Here is a 12,090-nt window from a genome sequence, read left to right as displayed (position 1 = left end):
TCCAAAGTCTAAATAGCTTGATCTATTTGTCCATTCTTCTCTGTACTTTCTCTATTCTTAATATCATTGGTATCAAAATGTCTTATTGCTTTTACCAAACTTTGCTTTTATAATGGGTGCATTCTTTCATTTAGTAAGATGACTTTTAGTGACCTCTTCTAACTTTCTTTTCCTAAATTTCTTTTGTTTATTTTAATTGTATAAGTTGACACTATTTCTACAACTTAGGTTGTCTTGGGAACTCCTACAGGTTTTTGCAAATTATTTGGGGGCATTGATCATGAAGTTCCCTAACTTGTATGTATTGTGTGGAGGCCATTGCTCGTAATTAGCATGCAAGAATGGGATAATGGGAAGATACATCTAATGGATGAATAGCTAGAGCATGATATGATTTGTTTAGGTCTAATTGATCAATATTTTGTTGGTTATGTTGAATGGAATGGGGAAGTGTATTGCAATGTTAGTTATGGTATTCTGTAGTTTTTGCAGTTTTGTATACTTGTTCATTACTGTTATATTCTCTTTATAAGCTAATGGAAAGTTCAAGGTTTTATACCTGTTATGTTGTGGTTTGAAATATTGGAATGCATTACGTGTACATGTTAAATGATATATAACACAGGTAATTAACAATGGTAATTACAATTTTTTTTTTTGAAAAATCACAAATTTTTTATGATGTTTGTTGTTTAAATGTCATTAAGCAAGTTATATCTTGACGCTTTTTGTCATTGGAAGTTGACAATTTCACTGAAACCGTCATAAATATTGTCCGTCTTATGACGCTTTTACCCTAATTTTTGACATTAAAAAGTGAATTTTTTTGACAGTTTTACTAAAACTGTCATGGGCTTTATGATGGTTTTTGTTAACTTTTATGACGGGCTCTGTAATGACGGTTGTTTCTTTAATGAAAAAATGTCATTAAATTTGTTTCATGACACTTTTTAGTCGTCATTACAAGCCTTTTTCTTAGTAGTGGCTTAAAGGTAATGTATATCAAACCAATATTTAATTAAGTTATCATATCTGTATGTAATAAGTGGTATTTCTGTTGTGAGTTATCTTGGAAATGTATATTGGGATTGAAATCTTAGTTGGGAAGAAACTACACGCCGTTTTAGAAAACGGAACTATATTGTCTTCCAAGTTGAAATGGTTGGTAATGTTATATTTATTAATTTGAAAGATTATTATATATATTTTGGTGTTAGTCTACTCATACCAGCAAATTCAATTTGTTGACCCATGTTTGCTTTGTTTTGTAACGTAGGTGTGTTCTTGGGAACATAGATGGTAGAGTGCAGTGGATAAGGACACGTGATTGGGAGTTGCTCTTGGAGTTTTCTGGTTTAAGATTTTCTGAAAGGTACGCTTTTGTTTTGAGACAGATGTAATAGAGTTGGTTAGTTTCTTTGTAGTTTAATAATGTGATTTAAGGATTGTTCCTTTTAGTTTTCTTTTGATTTTAGTTTTATATATATCGTGTTTGATAACAGGGTTTTGGGTTTTGTTTCATCCCGGGTTTCCAGATAATTGAATATAATTGTTTTAAATATTGTTTGGAAATTTGGGGTGTGACACCATGTCATAACTAATAAGGAGTGCATGTAATTGTGTTGGTGCATCTAATTGTGTTGTTCCTAACTCAATTTTTTAAATCGGATTTCAATTTTGCTAATTCAATAGGCTTGTCTTCAATTTTGGCTAATTCAATTTTGCCAATTCAATTAGGTGGATCATTGTTTAAATTAATTATTGTTCAATTATGGTCGATTAATGATTTGTATTAATCAAATATTGTATAATTATGTATTGTAAATTGAAATTATATGGTTATTAATCAATTTTACAATTTATAATGTTTAAACAATGTAAACTTGACTTTCAATTTCGAATTTCTTTCCAAAATGGACACAAGTAACCTTGATGCCGCTCAGAAGGTATGAACACGACTCCGTTGTATCGGTTAATACAGCCTTGGACGACACCATGAGATCAATCTGTAATACACCAAAACGATATGCTCAGATTGTTCCAAAAAAAAAAAATTAGAGTGTATATTCAAACGACCTCATTATGTCGTTTTGGTCTAAACCCGACAGTTTTGTCTCAAACAGTGTACTCATACCTCTTGGTTGGAAGATAAAACGACCTTATGGTATCATTTAGATTAACCTTAAAATGACCCAGCTATGTCGTATGGGAAAAAAATGCCAAATAACATCAAAATAAAATAAAGTTACACTTGTTCCAAATTATATCAAAATAACATGCCAAACATTTCCAAATAACATAAAATCAAATCAAATTACACTTGTTCCAAATTACATCAAAATAACATGTCAAACAACGTTGAACAACTTAGTCAATAACACGTACTATTGGGTTTTTAATGGGCTCGTCTTCCCATATTAGATTGGGAATGTTGAATTCCATAAATTGCATTTGCCTTGTTGTTAATGCCAAATTCCAACTTTTAGCAGTATCATATCAAGCTCTAAGCCATTGGCGCATTGCTGGAGGAACCAGACAATCTTCAATAAGTTCAAGATGGACAAAATGATTTCCACCAACATATGCGCTACCCAACACTTTTTTCACTATCTCAGGATTTGGTTGGGTTCTCAATGGCATGATAATGAAGCACTAACGACGTCCTAAATGCAGGAGGACGTACAACATTACATCTTGAAGCAAATAGGTATCCAACAAAAGGCATGCTCATCCACCTATTTACGGGTGCAAAACCTTCTTCATGTGGAATTGTTTTCTTCACAAAAACAACCTCACTTTAACTGTACAAAATACAATATAGGGGGAGGTAGTCAATAAGCTATTGGTATAACTTTTTTCTCATCTGCGGCCAATCTTCTTGGCTTATTCCCATTGCAATGCGCATAGCTCTATACCCATAGTTGTCATCGCCAATAAGGTCATCAGCTTTAATAATGTATTTGTGTATTTTTTCAGGAATATCCAACCCGTAATATTTCGGACCACTCGGGATGCCAAGGTCTACCCCATCTCTCACATTTTGATCTTTCAAAGGAGTCATATTCGGTGTTTGAGGTCTTTTAGAGAAGCGATCTTTGGTGGTAAACGTGGTTTTGAAGAAGACTTAACTTCCGGTGTCTTTGGAATAGCTTTTTTCCGTGGTGTGGGTGTTTTGGGTGAGCGATTGGACTTCGACATACATCCCGATTGTTGTGACGAGACTTACTCCTCATGGTCATATTGAGAATGTTCAAAATGAGATGGACCTCGCTTTGAAAAGTTCTCATCTCTAATTGGAAGCTTTCTCTTGTAGCTACCTTTGGTTTTTGCTTCCTCACGAGGCGGCTCTAGCCATGTATTTTCTGATACGACAAGCTCCATAAGCTTCCTAACCATAACCCTCTGCTTTTCTTCAGAAACCACAGCAAACCTTTTGATAAACATATCCATTGAAGGTCTAAAATCGGGACCAACACCCACTAACACATTGGGAGAAGCAGACAAAATTATCCAAAATGGGTTGATAACACTCAAAGGGATATACCGCTTTTGTTCCTCAAATTCAATTATTTCATGAGTACATGGCAATCCATGGCTCGTGTGCAAATATCACCAACACCTGATCTCTTCATCTTTAACTTGCTTTACATGGGTATCTATTTCTTCAGAAATCAAATCCAAACATTTGCGTTAGACAAGACCTTTGAGTTCACGAAACAACAGAATCCGGTAGTGGTGGTGATGAGTTACAATCAAACTCTTCTCGAAGGTAGCTCTAATCTCGCACATCTGGATCTCTAGAATCGGGTGGATCAAGTTAAACATACTCAAAAAATTATGACAGTTTGAATTTCCTAAAACATGTTTCACTTGAGCATGAGACCCTTCGACTCTATTAGTCGTTGTACTCCCAAAAAGAATGTGTTGGTTAGTCCAATAACATACAAATCGATGCATGTGAGAAAACCAAGTTTCTCGCAAATAACTAACCAAATTGGAGTACTCAACCCTATAATACTTTTCCAAAGCATCCCAGGCCATCCATGCTTGAAAATAACCTCTGTATTCGATTTCACTATAATGTTCCACGAGAACTAGGCGTTCTCTACAAGTTCTATGCTTAGAAAAATATTATAACATCTTGAAAGGATGCACATAGCGATATGCCATCTACATATATGCTTGTGTTCATTAAGAAAAAGTTTATCAACGGTACTCATCAGAGTTAAGTCCCTATCAGACACGATCACAGATGGACTTTTGTCACCAAGCATGCCACTAAACTAACGCAGGACCAACTCATAGTCGAATATTTTTTCGGACTGAAGCAGCACCTGACACACAATGAGAGACTTCCAAGTTGAAGTCACCCCAACAAATTGTATGATAAGGCACCGATACCTGTTAGTTTTGCAGGTGACGTCTAACATGAAAACTGTTGAAAAAGTCTGAGGCAACTTAACACCTTCTGGATGGCCCAGAACAACCCCGTTATTTCATCAATATTCTCATCCTCTCTCAACTCCTTCAAATAATGTTTTTTTGCCAACACTTCATGGAATCTATGCAGTTACGTGAGACCATTCATATCCAACTTCCTCACCTTCTGCCTTGCAGTATAGACTTGGGATATAAGAGATAAGTTTTCATGATACATATTCTTGATGGAATCCAAATTTTGTTTAGGCTTTATTCCACATTTACTCATCTCTGACATGTACTCGAACTCTAGAATGGTTAGTCGAGTAACAAATACATGCCATTCAAAGTCTTCACCAATATATGGTTGTGAATACCATTTCTAATTTATATTTTCCAACTATCGACAATGTCGCGTTGGAAAACACCTTTTAACTTAAATGGACATCCCGATTTCTTGCTTCCCGACTTACTCTTATAGTCTTATTAGCCTTTCCTTCACATTCCTTCATGTGTGACCGATACACACCCAAATACTCACAAGCCAAATTCAACTTTGCTACTTGGTTTCCCTTAGCATGCTCCGACCTGTCAATTACTACAACCACATTAACTTGTTTTCCTCTAGCGGTTGTCTAACCAATTGCCTCACTACGTGTATGAAAGACCTAAACACATGAAAAAAATAACTTTTAATACACTAATAAAATTTTATTTAGAAAATCAAAACAAATGAAATCAAAACCTACTCCATACCTCTTCCGTAGTAAATATTTAGTGTTTTTTAGACTTTGGTACCACTTTTTAGATTGATATTAGGAAATAGTACCAAATTAAAAAAAAAAAAAAAAAAAAAAAAAAAAAAAAAAAAAAAAAAAAAAAAAAGAAAATAGTACCACTTCTGTCAGTTGACCGAGTTAACCATGGTCAATCTGGCAGTATTTTCAATATGGCGGCATTACCCCTCCTATGCCTCTCATGTGTTTTAGATAATTAGGTTTTGGTACCATTTTTTAAGTTGTCCCAGACACCACGTGTTATAATCTTTGTGGTTGCGCGATGTATTGTAATCTTTGCCGTTAATTTGTTTTTTTGTTGACTGGCTGAAGTGGTATTTCCTAAATTTTTTGAAATTTGGTACTATTTCCTAATATTGGTCTAAAAAGTGGAACCAAAGTCTAAATATATAGTAACCCTAACTACACGATTGTTTTTGTCTTCGGTTATAAACCCTTAGATCTTTTAAGTGGATTTATGGCCTTTGATTTTGAATGGACTATATAAACTACAAACTGAATTAGGTGTTGTTGGTATACACAAAATCATTAATACCCATTTCAGCCAAAAGTCCCAATACAAAAAGAATGTTGTATTGGGCGCCACTGAAATTAGATTGGGCAGCCTCCAGCCCAAGTCCAAACAACAAAGCCCAACTAAAAGCCCAGTACACCCCCCACCAAATCGCGAAACTGGAAAAACCCCTTCAACCGGTCATCTCTATCGCGCAAAATCCTTCGACGTTATTGCGAAACCCTAACAAAAATTACCCAAAATCAATTTCGTGAATTGAAGCAATCTAATCCATAAACAATCGCGAAATTACAACCTCACAACATAAACAGTCAAACAATCTATTGTTTATTGGTTTGAACTGATTTAGTTCTTCTCACAACAACAATCTCTCGAAATTTGATGGATTGAATCCCAACAACAGGTTAGTTCTTCGCGAAATTTGATTTAGTTCTTCATCTTCTGCACCTGCATAGTGAATGCAAACACCAATGTCACAACCAAACTTACAATCACTATGTTTGTGTGAGCTTTGAAGCCCAATATTTTATTTCATTTTACCACTGCTAGAATTTCAGTCCTTGCTTTAACTTTGCTTATTGTGCATTCTCAACACGTCGTTAACTTTAACCCCTTTTTTGTCGAGGCAAAAAAATAAAAATCTCGAGGTTGCAATGGGCAATGCTTAAACTGACAAGCAGTCTTTTAACATGCTTCTACCGAATGCTTGAATCTTAATTGGTTTCTATGTTGCAGATTTATACAATAGTCTACAATGCCCAAACTAGTTATATTCAATATTGTAGTACATGCTATAAACTACCAATGAAAACTACTTGAAACTTGAGCTAAAATGGGGCTTATATAAAAAGAATTTACACATCCCCAAGTTATACTTATTTTCTCTTAAATTTCACGTCAATTAGAAGGAAAAAAATTATATGTAGAACGTTTTAAAGTGTTGGCTGTTTTTTGTTTATGTAGTTTGCATTTTTTATTTGGGAAGAATTTTGAGCGTGCAACTAGAATAGTTGATCAAAGAGGTGTTAAGAGAATTTCTGGTGAACCCAGTGGTCATTGCATTTTTCAGGTACATTACATAAATCTTAACTTTTGTTTTCTCCAGTTTTGTTGTTTGTTTATGATATTATGATGTTTGAATCTTTGTGTTAAGGAGAAGTAGTTAGGTTTCTTTACAGTTCATGAGCTTTTACTTCCTCCCTTTCTTTATGACCTTATTTAATCCTATATTCTGCTGCAAGAACCATATTCCAAGTGATGTTGTACACTTGTACATATTTCATGATCCCAAGTATTCAACTTTATCATGTTAGGCCGTTCCAATTTGATTAGACTTAGAGACTGTAGATGATTGTCTAGAGCATCGATGATAAGAGTGTATATAAGTACCTAGAGTTCTGTTATTAGGTACTTATGGTTTTGGCTTTAATAACACATAAAAGATAGCAGCTATAGCATTTTGTCAATGTAACCTAGTTCTGAAGCAAATAAGGGAGGGAAACTTACAGTTGACGTGATTGGATTGACCATGCTACCTCCATGCAGAGATTCCGGATTTGAGTGTTCAAATGAGGTAACAAGAAGGAAAGATGTTCTCCAAACCTTAGGAATAAATATCTTGGTAAGAGATGATATCCTTGACACAATAGACTTTTCTCGAACTCCCGCAGACGACACACCTACTGACAAGATGGCAGCTTTTTCTATCTCTGAAGTAGTATTCCTGAACTTGAAACTAAGTCGCGGCAATAAATTTTTATGGATGATTTAGCTCTAGATGTGGAGGGGCAAGGGACTCACTTAATCTAGCGTAAGTAGGACTTGAAAAGTTGGGGGCAAATTTACTCTTGTGGCAGTTGGGCTTGCTGTTGGGGGCATGTCTATTTTCATAAACTCTAGAGACGAGACACCCAAAGTTCTTGGGGGTATATCTAGGTGGAGGGTTTGTTGTCTCTGTTGTTGACCCAATCTTCTTTCCTCAGTTATTCTAGTTATATCTTGAACCTACCAAAGAAAAATAAATGCAACAGAGAATTAATAATATATAGAAATAACACTACAACTTTTCAAAAAAATTAGCAAACCAAATCATTAGGCGAGTCACACTTTGTCCCTACACACTTGGTGGAAGTGGTAACCCCAAGTGTTATTAAAATGCTATAGCTGCTATCTTTATGTCTAGGCACATGCATGTAAATATTTTGTAATTTCTAACCATACAAGATGTGATCACCAATTATATTTAGTGGTCACCAATTATATTTAGAGTACTCTTTATGTTTAACAACTTCTAAAAGGGGTAGAGGTATGCAACTTGGTTGAGGTATGCAATTTGGTTTATCATAGATTCTACTTAGGAGATCATGCCTACAAAAACCAATCGTATCTATTCTTTTCTAATGGGACCAATTCAATAACAATGAGTTTGTTTATATGTCAACCTTCCACTAGCACTGAGAACTCTTCCCTGAGTCCTTGATGACAAAAATCGATCATTAATCCTTGTTATTGGCCCAAGAACTCCATTTCAACGACCTTAGATTAAACTTCCGATATTGTTCTAAACTTAGTGCGTAAACACAAGTTCCATTAGAAATTCAGTTAGGAAGAATTTGGTCTAAAAGTCTTGGAATGTCTTTGAAAAGTGTAGATATCAATCGAAAATTTAGGTCTTTCTTGTCGGAATATAGAGACTTTTGGAAATTTTATATCTGAAATTCTGAACTTGCACCTTAAAATAGGATGGCATTCATGGTATCAATGTATCATACAGTATTGTAAGTCTTTATTAAATGTCTAGACTCTGAAAAGAGAATGGCTACATTTGAGCTTTTTGTCTCTCCTTGATAATACAAGTAGACCCACTTTGATTGAACTATTGATCACCACTAGGCAAGACTACAAAAGATTTTCCCTCAAATGATGTAATTCTACCTCAATAGCCCTAGCAATCTTAGCATTCTACCGCAACGGCTTAAAGTTTCATAGTGCTCATCTTTCATACCTAGTATTTTCCTTTAGGGCCTGATGTTATAAGAGAAGATACTTTTACCATTTTATGATTAGTGTTTCTGTACATTCTGTTACTCACCTTTCATACTGCTTATGTTCTTGAGTCTTGACTAATGAGTAATGACCTTGATCACATGCAGCTTTTACGAGTACTTGCTTAAGGTCTGGATACAGGGGAACAAAACTGATAGGTGAGAAGCTCTTTCTTTGGTTATCAAATTTACTGAATGTACAATCAAAGTGGTTTTTTTGGGTGGTTTCCCCTATGCTTGACGAGGGACAAAGTCAAGTTCATTTTGTTGTAGAGAGAGTCCAGTTATTTTGTTGTAATACTTGATGTACATAAATGACGGTTCATACAGAAATAGTCTTGTATATATATACATTTTCACTGTCGTGTAAAAATTAGGTTATATGTACATATGGTTGTTCGATCTCACATGTCAGTAAAGAATCAGTTGTTCAATCTTTGACATCTGTTAATAGTTTCTTGTAACTTGTAGTGGTTGTCCTTTCTTAATACTGTTAATATTGTTAACAAGTTACAAGACATATAACCATGGCGTTTTGAAAGAACAAAAACTTTTCTTTTGGAAGTCTATCTTTTCCTTCTACTTGCGTCCACCTATTATGTGGCTAGAAATTGTATTGTGGGTTGAATATTTTATAGGGTGTTATGTACATATGGTTGTTGGAAGGATGTCATTATTGATTTTCGGTTATGACAGTTTAAGTATCTGAAATGTTGACTAAATAAAGGAAACTCACCAAAAAATTCGATAGAATTTGGATAGTGTAACGCCTCATTCTATTTCTTCATATATACTTGGAGTTATCATAGCAAGCTTATAAGTATATTAGTTTTACGACTGGGATGATCTCTTTTTTCTAGTGGTTTTCTTTGTACATTGTTTATTTAAATATGGTTTACTAATACTTGTTTTATTTTTCTTTGTAGCGATGGGTCCTCGATCAAAGAATGTGGAGAATGTAGTGAAAACTACATTCAAGGGTGTTAAGAAATTGTTTGGTAGCGCTTCCTCTAGCGGTGACGCAGTTGGAAGAAAAAGACAAAGGGCAGACGGCTTAACGGCATCAGCGCGTAGAGGGGACCATTTGGAAAAAGAGGTTCCTGAGGTTGATTCGTTTAGTGAAGATAGTGTAGATAGTGTAGATAGTGATACTAATGTAGGTTTAGATGTAAATATGGACAAAGGGAAGAGTATAGTAGAAGAGGAGAGTGAGGAGGAGGGTGAGGAGGAGGATGAGCAGGATGATGATGTGGAAGAATATGTGGTAGAAGACGTACCACCAGTGGAAGAAGCACCTCCGGTATTGGATTTCGTAAGAAAATCCAATGATGATTTGGAGTTTCAAAGAGGTGTGTATAGGGGAGGCCCGTATGAGTCAGAGTTATTGTATGACTATGCGGTGCATGTCGCTCGTGATGTTTGGGAGAGAAGGGTAATATTTTGTTTTTCTTGTGTACTTTGATTTTCTTTTACAAAATCTTTTGTTTCTGTTCATATATATCTAATGCGTGCTCGGTTGTTTCAAGAGGATCGCGGAGTGTTGAAGTGTGTTTCACACTTAGCGAAGTTATCCCAATGGAATTTCAAAAATGAATGTGAAAGGTCTCCGAGATTTGCCGTGCAGTTGAGAAGGACTGGGTTGTTTGATCTCGTGGAAGGTTATCACGAGCATATGGATCCACCATTGATCTCTGCGTTTGTGGAGAGATGGCATCCGGAGACCAACACCTTCCATATGCCAGTTGGGGAGATGACTGTGACTTTGGACGATGTTGTCCAAATCTGTGGAGTCACAGTTAGAGGAAGAGCGGTGCAAGGGGACAGTGAACTAAACTTACAACAATCGATAAATCTCCTACATCTTGGTCTGGGGCTCCCTATTGATTTGATTAGGGCGGAGATGGAATCTAGTAGGTTCACTTCAAAAGTAAGGCTAGAATTCATCCGGAAGCATTTTGCGAACAAGGTTCATGATAGCCCTATATGTGACGCTGCTAGGAAGGTGGTGGAGAAGGCCTCGAGTTTCCAGGATGTTCAACGGACTGTTAGAGCTTTTATCCTGTTTTTCTTTGGATGTGCCGTTTTTTTCTTGACAAGTCCGGGACCGGAGTGCCTATATGTTATCTGAGGCCGTTGTTGAAATTCAGTGAGATAGAAGAGTATGCATGGGGTACAGCAATTTTGGCGTTTTTATATAGAGGTCTCGGGGCTGCCACATGTAGGAAGGTGAAAGGGGTTACAGGCTATATGACTCTTCTATAGGTAAAACTTGAGTATTTTAGAGTTTATTTTTTTTAATGTTAATTTTATTATTCTATCAATATGTTAACTATTTGTGTATATCTAGGCATGGATCTATGAGTATTTTCCGGTATTCATGACCGGTCCCAAACTTCAACTATATCTCATCTCACCCGGCGTGCTCATAGACACATCCCAGTCGCTCCACACTATTACGATACAATGTATGCATTGCAGTTTTATCGAGCGATAATTGATGATTTGAATGAGTTCAATGTAAGTATTAAATTCAATGTATGTAAGTATTTAAGTTTGTTTATATATTTTTTTAGTAATTGATCATTGGAGTTGTTAATGACACATTTGATTTTGTTTCAGTTGTTTGGCATCCCTACAAAATTGTCGAGATACAAACCCGATCGATGACATTGCATTTTTGAGGGGATTGCTATGTTTTTCAACATTGTCGAGCTTTTACTGCCGCAAGGGGTGGTCGCGTCGGTTAGGTCACGTCGCACTTTGTACCTAAAGATCCTCTAATACCAAATTGGAGAACAAGAACCGTGGCGGGCTGGTATGAGGTGAAATTTGGACCAATATTGGGCCACTTTCTTGGGAGTCGTGGCGGAATCACGTGATCCAACCCCGCAACCGAGGACCTATCTCGTCTTATCCATGGGAGTGTCATCAAAACTACATGACTTGGTATCGCGAGGAATTCTCATGTAGTTTTGGTGAACCCCGAGCTTCTTCCTATTCATCCCTCCCCCGGAACACCGCCCTAACTGTTCACCGATTGTAAGTATTGTGATTTTTAATTGAGTTTCTCTAACTGTGATTTTTTGCATTCGATTGATAACTTATCTTGATTTTCCTTTTTTTGACAGAACGACGTCATCGATGAAACCAGTCGTTTGCTAGAGAGAGGTCTGCAATTGGCTGGGAATGATATGCCAGAGGAAGCAAGGTCCTCCTTCGAACAGGCGTACAACTTGACTAGGTGCAAGTACATTGGTGGGCGCTATAGTTGATTTGTTTCAGTTTAGAGTTTGTAACTTTGTAATTTGTTTGATGG

This window comes from Coptis chinensis, chromosome 4 (genome assembly GCF_015680905.1).
Source record: "Coptis chinensis isolate HL-2020 chromosome 4, ASM1568090v1, whole genome shotgun sequence".
NCBI classification, from domain to species: Eukaryota; Viridiplantae; Streptophyta; class Magnoliopsida; order Ranunculales; family Ranunculaceae; genus Coptis; species Coptis chinensis.
This window is presented reverse-complemented; position numbering follows the sequence as displayed.